This window comes from Mastigoproctus giganteus, chromosome 11 (genome assembly GCF_048544385.1).
Source record: "Mastigoproctus giganteus isolate SK-2022 chromosome 11, ASM4854438v1, whole genome shotgun sequence".
Classification (NCBI taxonomy): Eukaryota; Metazoa; Arthropoda; class Arachnida; order Uropygi; family Thelyphonidae; genus Mastigoproctus; species Mastigoproctus giganteus.
Genome location: NC_143585.1, coordinates 91,778,430 through 91,796,654, shown reverse-complemented (window position 1 = coordinate 91,796,654; position 18,225 = coordinate 91,778,430). Strand labels below are relative to the sequence as shown.

The window sequence follows — 18,225 nt, the reverse complement described above, 5'->3', positions numbered from 1 at the left end:
AGGAGATGGCTTAATTCTCCAATAACTCTTCATCTGTATGTCTTATTCAGTCAGCCGAAACATGCAGTGGTTTCGGAAGAATGAATTCATCTCTTTAGCTAGTATCTTCTTCTTTCGAAGTGGTTTTCGCCGAATTCTACTTCTCACTGCAAAAGGAATAGAAGACTCTTGTACAGTCTTCTATTCCTTGGGCACTTTGTAATTGAAAGCTAAATAAACAAAGTAGTAAATGAATATCTGAAAATTATCCACGTATGATATCGACTTTGCGCAGAAATATCACAGCGATATGGTTTTCTTTTCGGACCACATATTCATGGGAGAATTTTTCGTAAGCTTTTTACACACCATTGACAAGTTAATTGGTCAACGTTATTTATTCGACGAGAATGATGTTCCTCAAAGAAAATTCAGTTTTTCATTGCAATATCTAGGCAAACTAACCAGAGAATACAGAGCAATTTACCAACATAGTATACTGATGCCTCGTCGTCGGACCATCCTTGGTTCAGCGATGAGGTTCTCCATTCAACCCAACATATTCACTTTTCAATACACAAAGCTCAATTAATTATCTGTGCATATTCATGGTCAGGATTTATAGGCCACGTAACTTTGAAATCACAGCTTATTTGTATTCCCATATCCGAAAAGCTAAACTTGAGAGCACACATAGCCATAATGACACCTAACAGCATGGAATGGAATGACACCTAACAGCATTTAAGAGCCCATTGCATGATTGGAAGATTCGAATGAGCACCTTTTCTAAGGAGAGCTCTTCAGATTTTATATCAGGGATTTTATCTGGGACCACTCCTGTTTGGTATTTCTACTAACGATCTTCCTAAGAAATTGCCTGGTAAGTGCATGTGTATATAGGGGAATTTACACTGTTCTCCGACACGTATTGGGATACTTTATCCATGAGAAGCAACAGTTAGTTCCAGAGGTCATATAACAGGTAATTGCAGTAATAATTAAAAATGGGGGGGGGGGGAAGACATCCACTCATTGGCAGGTAGATGGAAAAGGATAGAACAAGAAAAAGTACCTAAATTCCTTAGCAGTAGTAAAATTGTAGGTTATCACATAATAGTCACGTTGATTCTTCAAGTAACAGAAAGAGTGAAGTACCCAAATTCAACTTTGGAAATGTATACTAATGGAAAACAAAAGGTAATGCGACCATTCGTTCCAAGCTAGGAAGAAGGCCATTAATAACCCGAGAGCATGTCGATAGGTGAAACGTATAATGAGGCTAAATCGTAAATGTACTGAGAAGAAAGGTAGTATTGACAGAATTGGGATAAGAGTAAGATCAACAGTAATCAGAAAAGGACTTCACAGAACAGATTACCATGGCCGCGCAGATCTCATAAGCCAAAGTCTTCTCTTCGTAATAAACGTAATTATTGAGAGTCACAGAAGTGCAGAGGGTGCATCCATTCTCTGTACCGAGATAGATACAGAGAATGAATGCACATCAGATGATTGCAACAGTGGTGTAGCATTTCGCCCAGATTGTCCACTGCGCAGTTTGGTAATGTAATAGTATCGGGTCCTCTTTGAATTTAGTCTTGTTTCATCGATGAAATCATGAATTCAACCTGTTTATAGCGACATTCTGAACAATTCTGTTTTACTTGCATCGTGGCAATTCTTTGGAGAGGAGAGGAGACGTATTTGTGTTAGCTGACAAAATCCGTGTCACAAAGCACAGACTTTCAGTTTAACCCCTGTGGAATGTTTTGCAACAAGGACTGAGAGCTAGAACAAGATTTCCTAATTCAAGCAAAGGACCATACACAACCTCACAAGACAACTGGAGCAAGATTCCAGTTTCCACACACACAACAAACATTTCTAGGACGTGTCTCTCAGAGGCTTACTGATTGCCATTTAAGTCTATGGGGAAAGAGTAATATTCGACATTAAAAATTTTTTAGTCCTTATGCTTTAACTAAGTTTTTAATTTCTCTTTATCCATGGAATTTTACGCGTATATATTTAAACAGATCCATATAATCCATCCATAAAGATGGACCTTCTAATGACATTTTGAACAGTTCTGCTTTACCTGTTGGTATAAAAACATTAGTTGGAAATTATTAACTTTTTAAAATGAATATTCGAAGTCTAGTGCTTTTCATACCCTGACACCTTAAATACCTTTGATTTCAATAGGTTTAAAGATTTCATGGATCCCATAAAAGATAATTAATTAATTAATGAAGATTGAAGATTTCAATACAGAGAAATGCTAGCAGGGAAAAGGAGGTGATTATCCCTCTGTATAAGGCAATGGTCAGGCCACGCCTTGAGTACTGCGTACAGGTCTGGAGGCTTCATTTTAGGAAGGCTGTAGATTTACTTGAGCGTGTACAGAGAAGGGCAACAAGATTGGTGAGGGGAATGAAGGGATCCTCTTATCAAGAGAGGCTTAAGTTCTGCAAATTGCAGTGGCTGGAGACTAGGCACCTGCGCGGTGATCTGATTGAGGTGTATAAGGCCTTGAATGGGTTCAGCACGCTGAATTCTGATGGGATCCTTCCACTTGTTCAGATTACGAACCTAAGGGGGCATAAATTCAAATTAAGAAAGGACAGATGTAGAATAGATGTGCGGAAATTTGCCTTTAGCCAGGGGGTGGTTAATTGCTGGAACAAACTTCCATCTGTCGTTGTGGAAGTTGATAGGTTGAATAAATTTAAGGAGGAACCGGACAGGCATTTGGAGGGAATGGTGTGATTTTTTTTTTTTTTTTTTTTTGGCTGATGCTGCATAAGCTCATACATTTGCTTTCTTGCATCACATGCCACTACTATTACTACTACAGTTTTCTAAAAGGTTATAATTCAGTAAACGAAATAAACCAGTATGGTTTTGGTTACCACTCAATAAAGTAGTTGAATACTGCAGAGGTATTAAACATTTTAACAGGAATTTAAATAAGAATTGAATTAAATAAACATTCAAAAGAAAATATATTAATTACTAACAAAAGTGATAACAGATATAATAAATACTGTATAAGCTTCTATTAGAAAAGTTATCATTATGACTTCCATAGGTCAACCCCTCATTAACCACAGAAAGCAAATTTTTATAAAATATTGTACCTGGAGAAATTATTAACTTATTATGGGTTGATGTTGCAGTAGGGTTTTAGGAGCATTAGCGACTAAGGCTATATTGCTTCGTATACATTGTCTGTAAACTTTTTTTGCAGACAATGTATACGACTGTCTTCGAGGTAGCATGATTTTTTCTGTCTGAAAAAAATCATGCTACCTCGCCCGAGACCGACTAACTCGGCCTCGTTATGAAAAAGGCCCATAAAAATTCCTCACGTCGACAGCACTCGAACTACGGTCTTTTACATCCTATGTGCGAGGACGACGATTCTACCAACTGTGCTACCCAAGAGGGCCTTGTTATGGGAATAGGGCGATGATTATATATCTAGTCTAAGAGAAATTATCTTCATATATTTTTATTATGTTTCAGAAATTTATTTATTTCTGAAATATTATTTTATTTATTATTATTAATAATACTTTTATAACATTTTATTATTAAATAAAACTGATTTTATGATTTTTATTACGTTTCAGAAGGTTTGAAATCAATAACAAAATATGATTTTTGACCATATGAATTTGAAATTATGCAATGTTGAAGTATCAGGAATAAAATTTGAAATAGTCTTTACAAAAAAAAAAAAAATTATTCCATAAAACATTACATACATTTTTCTTTTATCTGAAGGAATTAAACGTCCCATGACAAAGGAATGATTATTGATTATTTAAAGCTTAAAGCCCTATATTCAATAATCCATATAATGTGAATACTCATCCTGATTACATTAACAATAAATCAACAGATGTTATTTTCAGTGAAAGTTTAAAAAAATTTAAATTATCGAATACACGTATATTGTTTAATATTATCTGACAAGGAAGAAATGTTGCAGGTATGTGATAAAAAGATTACTGTTATTTAATCGAAAAAAAAAAACAAAAAAAAACTACAACATATAAAATGAAGATACCTGAACATTATCCTTTTGGACCAAATGCAGCTAGCAGGGATGAAGCGTCGGTCTAGAGATCCTACCGTATCTGGACAACCAGCTAAAGAATTTAAAACATTTAATTAGAATATTACTTAAAAAGAACAAAGATTTCAGAAAGTTTTATGGTGGAATTTCATGATTGATTAGTCTTCAATTTCGAAATATTCAATTCTTTCTGAAAAAATTATAAGAGAACATACAGATAAATTAAATCGAGAATTGATATAAGAATATTAAACGTTACCCGATGAATTTATAAGAGAATTTAAAGATAAATTACATATGAAAAAGTAACGCTATTTCAAAAACTTAGTATTGTTTATATCCTTGAATTTGTTGATGAATTAGATACGCAAATAACTATTACACAAACTTTTTTAGATGTTATGGATGAACGAAAAGATAAATTATATGAATAATACTGGAAACGGAGAGCAAAGTATCAATCTCAAGCAAATAATTTATTAATACACACGAAATGGAAAATTAATTGGTGTGATGTTATTTTAAATCTTTATTTGGGTGATGAATTCATAAATGTAAACTATAAAAGGTTGCAATTATCCATGTTAGCTTAAGATTGAAAAAAAAAATTACGATTATATTACTGTAAATGGCCGATTTACTTAACACAAAACTATATATTATTCCTACTACAAAATAGATTATTTAAAAACCTATTATGGATATATTGTAAATAAATATAAAACGCTTTAAAAGGATAAAAGCATTATAGCAGATGTTTATGATAAAAATAGAAATTTATTTCAGTTTTATTATAATAAATTAGTAACAATGACCTAAAAATGTTAAAATACGAGAGGAAAATTGTTTAATGGTTTGTGGTCGGCTGCAAAATAACATAACATATTATTACATATTATTAACCGTATGGTGCAAGGAAGCCTGAGGCTTATGCTGCACCAACCAAAAAAAAAAAAAAAAAATTCTTAATTACCCTGAGAGAGAGAGAACACCAGGAAAGAAAAGAATGATGATATCCAACTCAGAACACTGGGTGTGCCAAGCCCATACTCACCAGATATGAGACAAAGCAATTTTAATAAAATGTAGTACCAGTGTAGTACCGAGGTTTTCCCTTGAGGGGACGAAAGTGACAAATTAGGCGCTTTTACTGTCTATTTGTAATATGGTCTATTTCCCTGTCAAGAAATTGTGCACCCTTCCATAGGCGCCATTTAAGGCAAAAATGTTACAGGGGGTGCAAATGCTCCCCCTAGGTATGCTACTGTGTAGTAGCATACCTAAACATTATGTTGCTAACAAGTTTCACCAAAATCAGCCAATCTGTCTAACGTTATGAAGATTTACATTATTCAATCAAAACATTATCACCGCCCCCATGTTACAGCAATCGGACGTTCTTCCCAGCTTGGTGGCACACGTATTGCGGTAAGAATCGGTAAACGTAATACTGCAGGTTTGTGGCATACTTCGTATGTCCATACGAAGTTCTTGATCGACAGGGGTAAGGGACGTGATTTGTGTTGGGTTACCATACGTTCTCGTTTCCGAGGTCATGACTAGTTTTTAGGGCATCCTCGGACGTCATCGCGGATTTTACACTTGCGTCCTAGTTTTTTGTAATTTAAAAAAATCATCTCATCATAAAATGAATTTTCATTAAATATTCTGTACGTTGCACCTTTGGTCAATGCAACAGAATAAATAAAAGCAATGCTAGTTGCATTAAATGGACTGTATTATACCAAAATTACACAAGTGGACTGAATTACAGGGTTGTTAAAATTAAAGTATCCCTATGTAGAGGATTCTGGAGAGAGTTCTAAGGCTCGTACTGAAGAGAAATTTGGACAATAGGTACAATAAAGAATGCGCTCGCCATTTATTGGGAAAAAAAATTAGTTACAAAATTCGTCACTATATGGCGCTGTAGCAATACAAATCACTTAAACAGCGCTACAATTGTTCAATGTGTCCTCTATTTTGGTCAACAACAGTTTCCATTCGAAGAACAGCATTTTCTACAGCAGAACTAACATGTCAACTGGAATAGCTAGCACATGACGTCTAATGCTGTCCTTCAGATCTGTCACACCTGAAGTTTGACATCCTTCCCGATACACCTGGTTCTTCAAAAAAAACTCCACAACCAGAAGTGGCATGGGGTGAGGTCCGGTGATCGGGGTGGCCAAGATGTCTGGAAACAACGGCTGATGTCCTGTTCGTCTGTAAAGTGTTGCCTTAGCAATCTTTGGACACAATGGTGGATGTAGGGTCGCGCACCATCTTGGCTTCCTGAAGGAAGCCCACGTTGTTGCAGCTCTGGTATTGCGAAATTTGCCAACATTTCATAATATCGCTGTCCAGTGACGGAACAGGTGCGGGGTCCAGTCGGTGTTACCTGTTCAAGAAATATGGCCCAATCATGAATGTGGTCCTAAATCCATACCATTCTGTCACTTTTGGAGAATGCAACGGGACCTCTATCATAACTCGAGGGTTTCTGTTGCCCAAATGCAACAGTTGTACGTATTCATTTGTCCATTTAAGCGGGCTTCATCACTCCAAAGGATGTTCCATGGCCAAGTGATATCCACTGTCATTCGCATCAGAAACTGAAGTGCGTATGTGAAACGAATATCTGTATCACCATGCTTTAGCATGTACATCTTGTAAGGATAGTACCGCAACACATGACGCATTACTAGCCTTACTGTGGAATACGGCATGTCCACTTCACGAGAAACAGCTGGCACACTTGCGCTACCACATGGAGATTGACTTGATAAATCCACGACAGCCATAGCCATATCTTCAACACGAGAGGAGTCCACTCGTTTTCGACCTCTACCTTGCTGAACATAGTGGCATAGTACCTGGCTGAACATAGTGGCATAGTACCTGGCTGAACACCAAGATGTCCTGTCGCTTCAAATTTCGCAATCATTTTGCGGACAGTACAGTCATAGGTCCACGCCTTATGCGCTTCTGACGCCGGAATTCTCTGATAGCAGCAGCTGGATTGTTGCTGTTCTGACAGTATAGCTTCACTAATAGCGCCTTTCCCTGCTTTGCTGCTGCTGTAGTGCAGGCAAACATATACTGTATGATTATGAAGAGACTGCTTTTCTTTTATACAGTACAGTAGAGTTGAGTAGTGGCGCTGTGACAAAAACTTACGATTATGTAAATAACGTAAGTTATTTATGCATAATCGTAACTAAGATAGTTAAGCGCCAGACAGTGACAAATTTTGTAACCAATTTTTTTTCCCTAATAAATGGCGAGCGCATTCTTTATTGTACCTGTTGTTCAAATTTCTCTTCAGTACGAGCTTTAGAACTCGCTCCAGAGCCTTCTACATAGGGATACTTTAATTTTAACAACCCTGTATTTCAAAATTACACAAATCAAATTATGACTTCGCTACTAAGCGTCTCTCTCGAACTCAATGACACTCCAACGAGATAAGAAACTCTGACAAAAATTTGAGAACAGTTTAAAACCTTACAATTCATGGAATTAAATGATGTTCCAAAATGGGATGATATACATTATACACAGTTCTATTTTTTTATGAAAAAGGAGTAAAATTCGATGATAGTAGATTATTTGACCAATTTATGAATTTTAAGGAATTTGTTTCTGAGAAAGAGGAAGATGATAATTGGGAAAACTTATTGACCCATTGAATGTGGGCTGAATATTTTAATCAATGATATAGTTCCGAGGTATGTTCTGAACTTTTAAAAATTACTCAATATACACTGAGTGGACAGAAATCATGGGTAGGCCCACCTTTTGCCAAGATAAGGGCAGTCACTGAGTCCACTAGTTCAGTGGTTCCCAAACTACTAAGGTCTACGGACCCTTTCAAAAATTAAAAAAAGTTCACAGGCCCCTTCAAATATCAAAAAAATTTGTGGACCCCTATATATAACATATGCATATGTCATATGTATGTATATACATACATATGACATACATGGTATGTATATATATATACATATATATATATACATACACACACACACAGTATATATATATATATATATATATATATATATATATATATATATATACGGTCGAACACCATTTCACAGACCCCCTGGAACTTGTCTGCGGACCCCAGTTTGGGAAATGCAGCACTAGTTCACAAAAGCGTTCCACAAATATTTCCAACCATGCTTGCTGCACCACTGTCCATAATTCCGTTGCATTCCTGGGTGAGAATCCAAAGCTCGAACAGACCTTTCCACAACATCCCAATGATGCTCCACAGGGTTCATGTCCAATGAACTGAGAGGCCATTCCATGGTGGTATGGTAAAATCTGTGGAATGCTCTTCAAACCATGTTCTAGTCACCATGGCTCTGTGGTTTGCACAATGACCATGAAGGGATACAGATGGTCTGCAAGGATGGACACATAACCTGGACCGTTCAGAGATGCATCTAGATGTACCAGAGGTCTCAACATGTGCCAGTTGAACATGCCCCAGACCATTATGGACTGTCCACCTGCTTGAACAGTTCCTTGTTGACACGATGGGTGCATAGTTTCATGTCGTTTCTGCCAGATACGCACCCTCCTGTTCGCTGGAAATAACTGGAAATGGGACTCATTGGACCAGGAGACCTGTCTCCAATCATCCAAGGTCCAGTACCGATGTTCTTTTGCCTAGTTGAGGTGTAGAGTCCTGTGTCATGGTGTTAGCAACGGGACTCTGGTAGATCGGCAGCTCCTATAACCTATTGTGGCTAATGATCACCTGATGCTCTTGGTTGAGATGTTCCTGGCACCTCCCTCATTGAAGTTAGTGGTGTTTGTGCCACTGTCGCTCTCCATTTGGCTGAAACAATGCGAGACAGACATCGATGGCCACATTTATCCACCACCTTTCTCTGCCCACAGCACTGTCCACAATGAGATGTTATTCCAGAAATGGCGTATTCCCGATACACTCTTGATACTGTTGAATGGGATTGTGCAATTTCCGCACCACCTCCACGATAGAGTGACCCATGTGTCGGGTACCCACTATCATCCCTCTTTCAAAGTTGGTTAATTCACAACATTTATCCAAGCTGACATCGAATTACTATATACATAAATGCAGTGAACCTATGTACCTGCGAAGCAGTGGGGGGGTACAAGCTAGCGAGAGGGAGTGACAACATCGCATTGCCCAGGAACCCCTTGAATTCTGTCCTTTTGGTGTACATTTTCTATTTTTGCCCACAATGGGAATGTAGAGCATGTATTTTAATTAATTAACAAGCAATGGAGCAACATTAGAAATAAAATGGAAACAATTATTGTGAATGTATTTTGTTGGTTACTTATAATTTGAAAATTGATTATAAAACATTTTATAATTACTTACTCTGTAATCCAAACTTACTGAAAATGATTGGCAGTAATGATAAATATGTATTTCAATTTTTAATAATAAATATAATTTTTAAAATTTCCTCGTTTAAAAAACTAAAAATGTCCTAGTTTTTTCCTATTTTGTCCTAGCCTTTGAATTCTAGATTTGATGGACTTTGAAAAAAGGATAATTGTTGGGTACCAGATGAAACATGGCAGTATTAGTGAAACTACAAATCTTGTGGGCCATTGCAGAGTGCTGTAGTTAAGGTGTTCCAGGATTGGACAAATAGTAAACAGAACAGCAGTCGCTGGACCAATGACAGGCACCCCATACATGATAGATGTTGAACGTGGGCTGTTCCACCTTGTGCACAATGACAGATGGAAAATGGTGAAAAGGTTGAACAGAGACTTTAACCAGCTGATAACCAGTGACGTTTCCAAGTCCATGTTCCAACAAACCCTTCCTTACAGCCACCCATCACACCAATGAAGACTGGAAAAATTTTCCTTTTCCAATAAATCATGTTTCTGTTATGCCATGTGAACAGTAGATGAAGGGTAGGGCAACAAACTATGGAGAGGAATCACTGTGATGTTCTGTCTAACAGAAACAGGCAGGTGGCAGCAGTGTTTTGGTATAGGGATTTTTCCTTGGGAATTTCTTGGAATCCACATACCCCTAGACCATACTTTGAATACTAAAATCTATCTCTCCATTGTGGCTAATCGAGTACATCCCTTCATAGTGACTATTTTACCAGACACAAGCGTGTTCCTACAGGATAAGGCACCTTGCCACGTTTTCCAGTATTGTTCGAGAGTGATTCATTGAACATAAGTACCACCTTGGCTGCCGAATCCGAATATGAATCCTACAGCACATCTCTGGGATTAGATCCTAGATTTGACAGATCCTAGGTTTGGATCCTCTACCACAGCTCTATGGATGCAATCCAGGCAACATGGTCCGACATACCACTTTCATTTTTCAGAAGCTTTATAGAGGCCATGCCTTACTGTGTGACAGCGATACTGACCAAAAGAAGAGGATATACTTGCATGTCCATAATGTTTTGACTGAACAGTATATAATAAAGTTGTGAACCTATATTTTTGCTATACAAACAACCAAATAACCAAGCGAGTTATATTCACAATTTTATTGTCATCATTTCTGTATGAACCTATGCAAGAGGAGAGTTCAGATTTGGGTTCTAGGCTAAAAATGGATGCTTAAATACAATACTCTCTTCAAACCATTATTTACTGAATCTATTTTGTGACATGAATCATTTTTATGCAGTACAGATTCCATCAAAGTAGTATTGTTTGGAATGACAAAACAGACAGCTGCATTCATAGTTTCATAAGTGATAACTAGGAAACTAAGCTCAAACTATGCAAAACAGCTCCATATTATCACATAACTACTACTACTACTACTCTTAATTATTTTTTTTTATGAAAACCCCAAACACGAGAGGTATTAGAACCTATAGTACTGTACCATTCATGGTGCAATATAATTTGGCTGAAACCATTGTTTTACATATGCTTCATTTGGGTGCATCCATCAGATGCTTTGACCATATAGCATGGTTCATCTTTCACATCACATTCCACCACTGCTGTGATGTACAATGCTTATTTCCTCTTCACCAGGATAGGCAATGACACTGCTTTGATACAATAGTTTCATAGCGTGCTGCAATGCATTGTTGCCGATCGGGCTAGCCGAGTGGGTAAAGTGCCTGCCTAGCAACCCAAAGGTCGTGGGTTCGAATCCCGCCTCGGGCTTGGATCAAAGTACTGCAAAAAAAAAAAAAAACCTTGGGAGGTGCATTATGGCCACAGAAGCCGATGCGCCAACAACTACAAAAAAAATGCATTGTTGGGAGATATTTTATATGTATGATCAACTGTGTAACCATGGTAATCCATTGGATAAAGTGATTTTCTGATAGTTCTTTGTCCTATGTCATACTTATCACAATTCTGTCAACTGTCTCTTGAATCAGTTCATTAAGGGTTCTTTCCTGAACATAATGTGCAATTGGAGCAAAAGCATCAATGTTCCCCTCATGAAGGAGTGTGCCTTTCAGGTTAGTTCTGGAGTGATCAATGAATAATTTCTGTTCATTAATTTGAAAATACTGTTGCAATAGACAAATCAATCTTCCTGAGAACAGTAAAGAAAACTCCTTACAGTGTCTGTACCAAGAAAATTATGATTCTAGAGGAGCACCCCACTGGTAGCACAGTTCTTATACTTAGGGTCCTCCCACACTGGATAGAAAAGGTCCAAATCCTGTTAGTGATGTGAAGAATTTTAGAGCTTTTTTTAGAGTACTGTTGAGTTAGTCACTCTCAGGAAGTAGTCAAACTGCCAGGTCTGCCACTGCAGTGAGCTTGATGCCTTAAAGATCATCACATGGAACCATGTGGCAACCAGGTTGGGAAGCAGAGAATTTATAATTTCATTGCTGATCTATGGAAAGAACTAATTAATATTTTCTCCCAGAAACTTATCCAGCAAACAGCCAACTGACTGAAGAATGCATGCAATTAAAGATACATTATACTGACAGCCTTAGTTGTTTTGGTGCTTAATACACACCTAACCCTGGAGAGAATAAGTTTTTAGCTTGGAGTCTATAAAATAGCAAGTTATAATCATTGTTTTATAATAATAATAATAATAATAAAAAATAACCCCAGGGTTCATATCTGGTGAGTATGGCCTTGGCACACCCAGGGTTCTGAGCTGGATATCATTATTCTTCTCTTTTTTGGTGATTCCCCTTCTACTTCTCTCTCTCTCTCTCTCTCTCTCTCTCAGGGTAATTGAGAAATTTTTTTTTTTTTTGATTAGTGCAGCATAAGCCTCGGGCTTCCTTGCACCATATAGCTAATAATAATAATAAAACACATTTTATTATATAGTACAAAGAAAAATGCAATTATGAGAACTAATAAATTATGCCTTTGTGAGAACATCTTAAGAATAAACAAAACCCTTGTGACAGGTTCATTGCCTAAGATATTATAATCAATATTACAGAAAAAAAAAATATACAACAAAACATTATTTGTGCCTTCACCAAATCAAGGAAGTAATATAATACAAAATTTAATTAAAATCATACTTCCCAAAGTCAAAAATTTAATTTCAAAGTACATGTGTATTTATAACTTGATCTTAACTTAAAATTCAAATTAGCCAAAGTTCCCTCAATTATCACCAGTATATTGTGCTCCATATTTCTTTAAATTCATAGGATATTCACAAAACTTAGCTCTCTGATTTCTTAAAGACCAATTAGCAGTTCCATAGATAATTTGTTCTGATATATTACAGAAGAATAATAATTATTATATTATTCCATTCCATTACCAGAAGAAGATTAGATAGGATATGTCTTAAGATTGCTCCACGATTGTCAAATTATAATGGTTCCCGGTTGTATGTGTGAATTTAATTTGAATATTTTGAAGTTGAGGATTAAAAAGAAACTTTTTCCCCTTTTTTCTGTTGGCAATGGCTACTAAAATGCAGAAGGTCTTAAAAAAATGTAACTTACAACTTGATGTGCAAGAAGTACTGTACGTATTTTGTTATGGCTGCAGATCAAAATATCATTATAGATGTTCCTTAAAGGAGCGTATAAAGCAAATAAATTATCTTGGAGATGTTAGCTGTGTAAGGAGGATAATAAGGAATTGAAAATTAGAGATGATTATAATTCTTAGGAGTTGTTAGAAATTTCACAAGGTTCTGGACAGTATATATCCTCTTTATCTTCCGAGAATTAAACAGGTTGAAATATCAGATTCACTGCAAGGAATTCTGCTGAAATTGGAGAAAATGTTAAAAATATTGTTGAAAACAGAACATTTATTTTATTTACTCAGGGAGATTCCAGTTATGAAAAACTGTGTTGATAATAAATGCAAGTCCATTTCCTTCATTTATTTGTCTTTTGATTGCATAAAGCAGGGCATAAGTAAATTACAAAAAAGGGTTACATCATTGAATAAACAACAAAATAAATATGAACTGACGTTTAAAGGTCACGATAAAAGAATTATGGTGAACACTCAGAAGATAGAAATAATGGAACAAAATCAACTGATTAACAATACAGAGATTTCAGGTATTCAATCTGGTAATTTGCAAGAGCCGGAATATTTTACTCTTCAGTTAGCCACTTTACTTGATGCATCCTATAAACTTAATGACATTATACTGTACTTAAATATTTTCAATAAAAAAAATAGAAATTTAAATAAATGCTGTGTGACCTTTCAGTTTAGAGACTATTCCTTGAAGAGGCAATAGCATATCGAGGCAAAAAGAGCAAGGATTACTAATAATGAAAATTTGAATAATAATTCCACTGGCCCAATTTAAATTAAAAAGCATCTTTCCTTGATTATAAAAAACTACTGTGGAATGCAAGCCAAATGAATAAAAGATGAGTTTAAATTTGTATGGGTAAGAGCTGGAAGAATTTATATTAGAAAGAATGAACAAGCTAGTATAACTAGTAACTTTAATCAGTTTGATTTGGATAAGATGATATGGGAATGGGCTTGATATCATAGTGCAACTTATGTATAATGAAAGTGACTAACTTATTTGTATTTATTTTATGAATTTGAAGGAGTCTTTGCAATTTAAAACTTTTTCTCAACTTATTAATAATAATGTATTGCAAAAAAAAGATCGGTTGTTTAGGAAACTTTAATATTATTGCTGTTAATATAAGATCCTTAAGAAATAAATGGTATTACTTCTTAGACTATATTAGTTGTGTAAGAGATAAGATTGATTGCATTGTATTACTAGAAGTAAATACACATGGAATTGAAATTGGTAATTATAAAATTGATGGGTTTGTATGTGAGTTTAATTTTAGAGATAGTAAAATATTATAATTTAATTATATTTTATAACATGTTATATGTGTATTAAATAAAATTTAAATATCACATACTGTGAAAATATATGTAATAAGCTTATCGGTCACAATGATAATATGACAGTTAGTGTGTGTAACACAATTAATATAATAAAACGATAGGCCACAGAGGGGCATATAATTTTTATCTATAAACCACCCTCTTTATCTGTTGTGAGTTTTATTAATGAATGTGAAAATACAGTTTTAGTGAATAAAGATTTAGATTCTGCTGAAGGTATTATAATTGGTAACTTGAATAGTAATTTATTTAATTATTTATATGACAGAAACGTTCAAAATTATTGTGCTGTATTAAATGTGAATGGTTACGGCCATCTATTTTTGGTGTTAGTATTAGTAGAGGCATATGATGCAAGAGAGAAAGCTTATGCAGCATCAGCCAAAAAAAAAAAAAAAAAACTTCTCCTATTTCACCCCTCCATTCGTTCGAAATACCTGTTCAGCTGAGCCTTAAATTTATTTAGGCTATCAACTTCCACAACAAGGGATGGAAGTCTGTTCCACCAACCAACTACCCGCTGGCTAAAGGCAAATTTCCGCACTTCTATCCTACATCTGTCTTTCCTCAATTCGAATTTATGCCCTCTGAGGTGATTATTCTGAGCAAGAGGAAGAATCCCATCGGCATTGGTCATGCTCAAACCATTCAAGGTTTTATACACCTCTATCAGATCACCTTGCTGGTGCTTAGTCTCCAGACACTGTAATTTGCAAAACTTAAGCCTTTCTTTGTAAGAGCAACCCTTTGTTCCATTCATTAATCTTGTTGCCCTTCTCTGTACTCGTTCCAGCAGCTCTGCATCCTTCTTGATATGAGGCCTCCAGACCTCTATACAGTACTCAAGGTGTGGCCTGACCATTGCCTTATACAAGGGGATAATCACCTCCTTATCCCTACTAGAAAAATTCCTGTATATCATTGACAAGACACCATGAGCTATTCTTCCAGCCTGTCTGCATTGCTCAGAGAACTTCATATCTGCCTGCACAATTACCCCCAGGTCCTTTTCATTCTCTACCACTGTCAGTGTAGTAACACAGAGTTGATACGTTGCTCTGGGGTTACTGTTTCCCATATGTAGTACTTTACATTTGTCAATGTTAAACTTCATTTGCCACCTCTCAGCCCATCTGCTCAACTTTTCCAGATCCTGCTGCAGCAGCATAGCGTTGGTAGTGTCCTTAACAACCCTGCCAACCTTTGTATCATTTGCAAACTTGAACATTAAGCTTGATATACCATCATCAATATCATTTATAAATACAGAAAACAACAATGGACCCAACACTGAACCGCAAGGAACTACACTAATAACATTACTTCATGATGAGCAGTGTCCATTGATTACCACTCTCTGTCTTCTCCCCCTCAACCATCCCTTTATCCATAGCAGCAATTTGCCTCCAATGCCACACTGCTCCAATTTGTGCAGCAGTCTTCCATATGCAACAGTATCAAAAGCCTTTCTAAGATCCAAATATATAATATCAAAGTTATTCCCTGCATCCAGTTCTTTTGTTACTGCATCATAGTATCCAATCAAATTGGTCAGGCAAGACTTTCCCTTAGCAAAACCATGCTGTGCCTGAGCTATAACTGAAGTCTTGTCTAGATGATCCTGCAGTGCTTCTTTAACCAATGCCTCCATTAATTTTCCTGGAACAGAAGTTAAGTTCACAGGTCTATAATTACTTGTGTCAGCCTTTGATCCTCCTTTGTGAATTGGGCTCACATTTGCACATCTCCAGTCTATGGGTACCTCCCCGAGTCCAAAGAAGCTCTCATAATTATGGCTAAGGGTTTGCTTACTTCCTTTGCTGCCTCCTTTAATATAACTGGATAGATCCCATCCACCCCGGGTGCCTTTTTTATGTATATCCTCAACAATTTCTCCTCCACTTTCCTCTCAGTTATTACAAAATCATCTAGGTCACTGCCAGAGTTTACTTCACCTCTGGCATTCCCCTTCCTGAATAACTCCTCATGTGTGAATGTAGACGCAAAATACTCGTTTAGTTTGTTAGCCACCTGAGCAGGATACCCAACTGTTGAACCATCAATATCCAGTAGACCAATCTGATTCATCCCTTTTCTTCTAGCATTTACATAGGTAAAGAACTCTTTTCTATTTTTCTTTGCATCCTTTGCCAAGGATGTCTCATCATCTGCCTTTGACTGCCTAATCTCTTTTGTGACTTGGTTACAGACCAGCTTATATCTATCATAGGCTTCCATGTCATCCATTAATTTATATGTATCCCATGCATTTTTCTTTTCTGCCATATGTCTTATTAGTTCATCTGACATCCATTTAGGCCTAAACCTTGAACAACATTTCTTAGTTGGTATGTAAACCCTAGAAGCTTCCAAGATAAGTTCTTTGAATGCTTCCCATTTTGAATTTGCTGTTGGTAACATCCTCAGTTGGTCCCACTGTATAGAATTTAGCATTAGTAGAGGCATTTGATGCAAGAAAGCAAGCTTATGCAGCATCAGCCAAAAAAAAAAAAAAAAACCACTTCCACTTCACCCCTCTGTTCGTTCAAAATACCTGTCCAGCTGAGCGTTAAACTTATTTAGGCTATCAACCTCCACTACAAGGGATGGAAGTCTGTTCCACCAACCAACCACCCGCTGGCTAAAGGCAAATTTCCGCACGTCTATCCTACTGTGGGGGGGGGGATTTGAATTAGTTTTATTATTTTGAAAATACTATTGCTCAAATGGGCCTACAATTATATTATATTAAGCTATATTTTTTTTATATCCCCTTATTTTTAACCCCTCCCACTTTAACACCTGACTTGATTGATTTCAGAAAATTCCCAGACTCACGGGGACCCCAAATATATTAGGTATTCTCCCACTGGACTGGCTCAGTTTAGAAATGACAGACACACACACAAGAATGTAGAATATAAATTTTTTTTATTGTCATGTCATATATAAGAAAATTACAATAACCTTTAACAGAATACAGTATTTAGTTTGACACTTGTTATTTTACTAATTTTTAAATGTGTATATATCTTGTAATTTACAGTCAACCTTGTTATCAAAAGAACTACTAAATCCTAATACTTATATATATCTACATATATATATATATATATATATCATTGTGTCTCTTCATGTTGCTCTACAAAGATTTCAGTAGGTCCGGGCATTTATTACCCCTCACAACGCACAATCTGTCTCTTTGCTCCTTAACAGTCCATGTAAGTCAATAAACCACCATCAGCCAATGAACAGACAAAAATATAATTTCATAAGTGCTCGTTTCCCAACTTATTAGGAAATACATATATATTCATTCAAGAATCCTTCCTTGCAAACATGTCAACAGTCAACAATATCCAACCGATTTACTTAGTTACCTTTCCGTTCAATTAATCCACTATTTCATAATTAGGGCTAGATGCTCATTTAATTGTTTACCTGTTTAATCATTTTCTACCCCAAATAAGTCATACTCACAGCAATTTAACATTCACAATAATTCAAGGACAAAATTTTTACTTCCTACTACAGATTAACTTACTCTTAAATTGCATTACTCTGATCTCTATACTAAATTAAATTATCACTCCTTAAGTATTACACTCGTTCAAATATATATATATATATAGTTAGTACTTTGACATTCTCTCTTAAAATTTATAGCGTCCTCCTAGAGTCCTTTTCATTATTAAATTAGTTTCCCTTTTTTACAAATTATATTCTCAGTACTTATTCTAGCACTTACGCAATGGTCTGGTATTCCTCCCTGCTGGGTCTCTCTTCCTATCTGCTCG

General features: G+C 36.1%; 1 protein-coding gene across 1 annotated transcript in view; it reads right to left on the bottom strand.

Annotated features, from left to right (window-relative positions):
• Positions 1–18,225, bottom strand: part of LOC150078257 (protein TRC8 homolog) — a 169,123-nt gene that overhangs the window by 143,330 nt on the left and 7,568 nt on the right. The window contains exon 2 of the mRNA XM_090385084.1: positions 4,058–4,139. The gene's annotated coding sequence lies outside the window, so the exon portion shown is untranslated. The remainder of the gene's footprint in view (positions 1–4,057; positions 4,140–18,225) is intronic.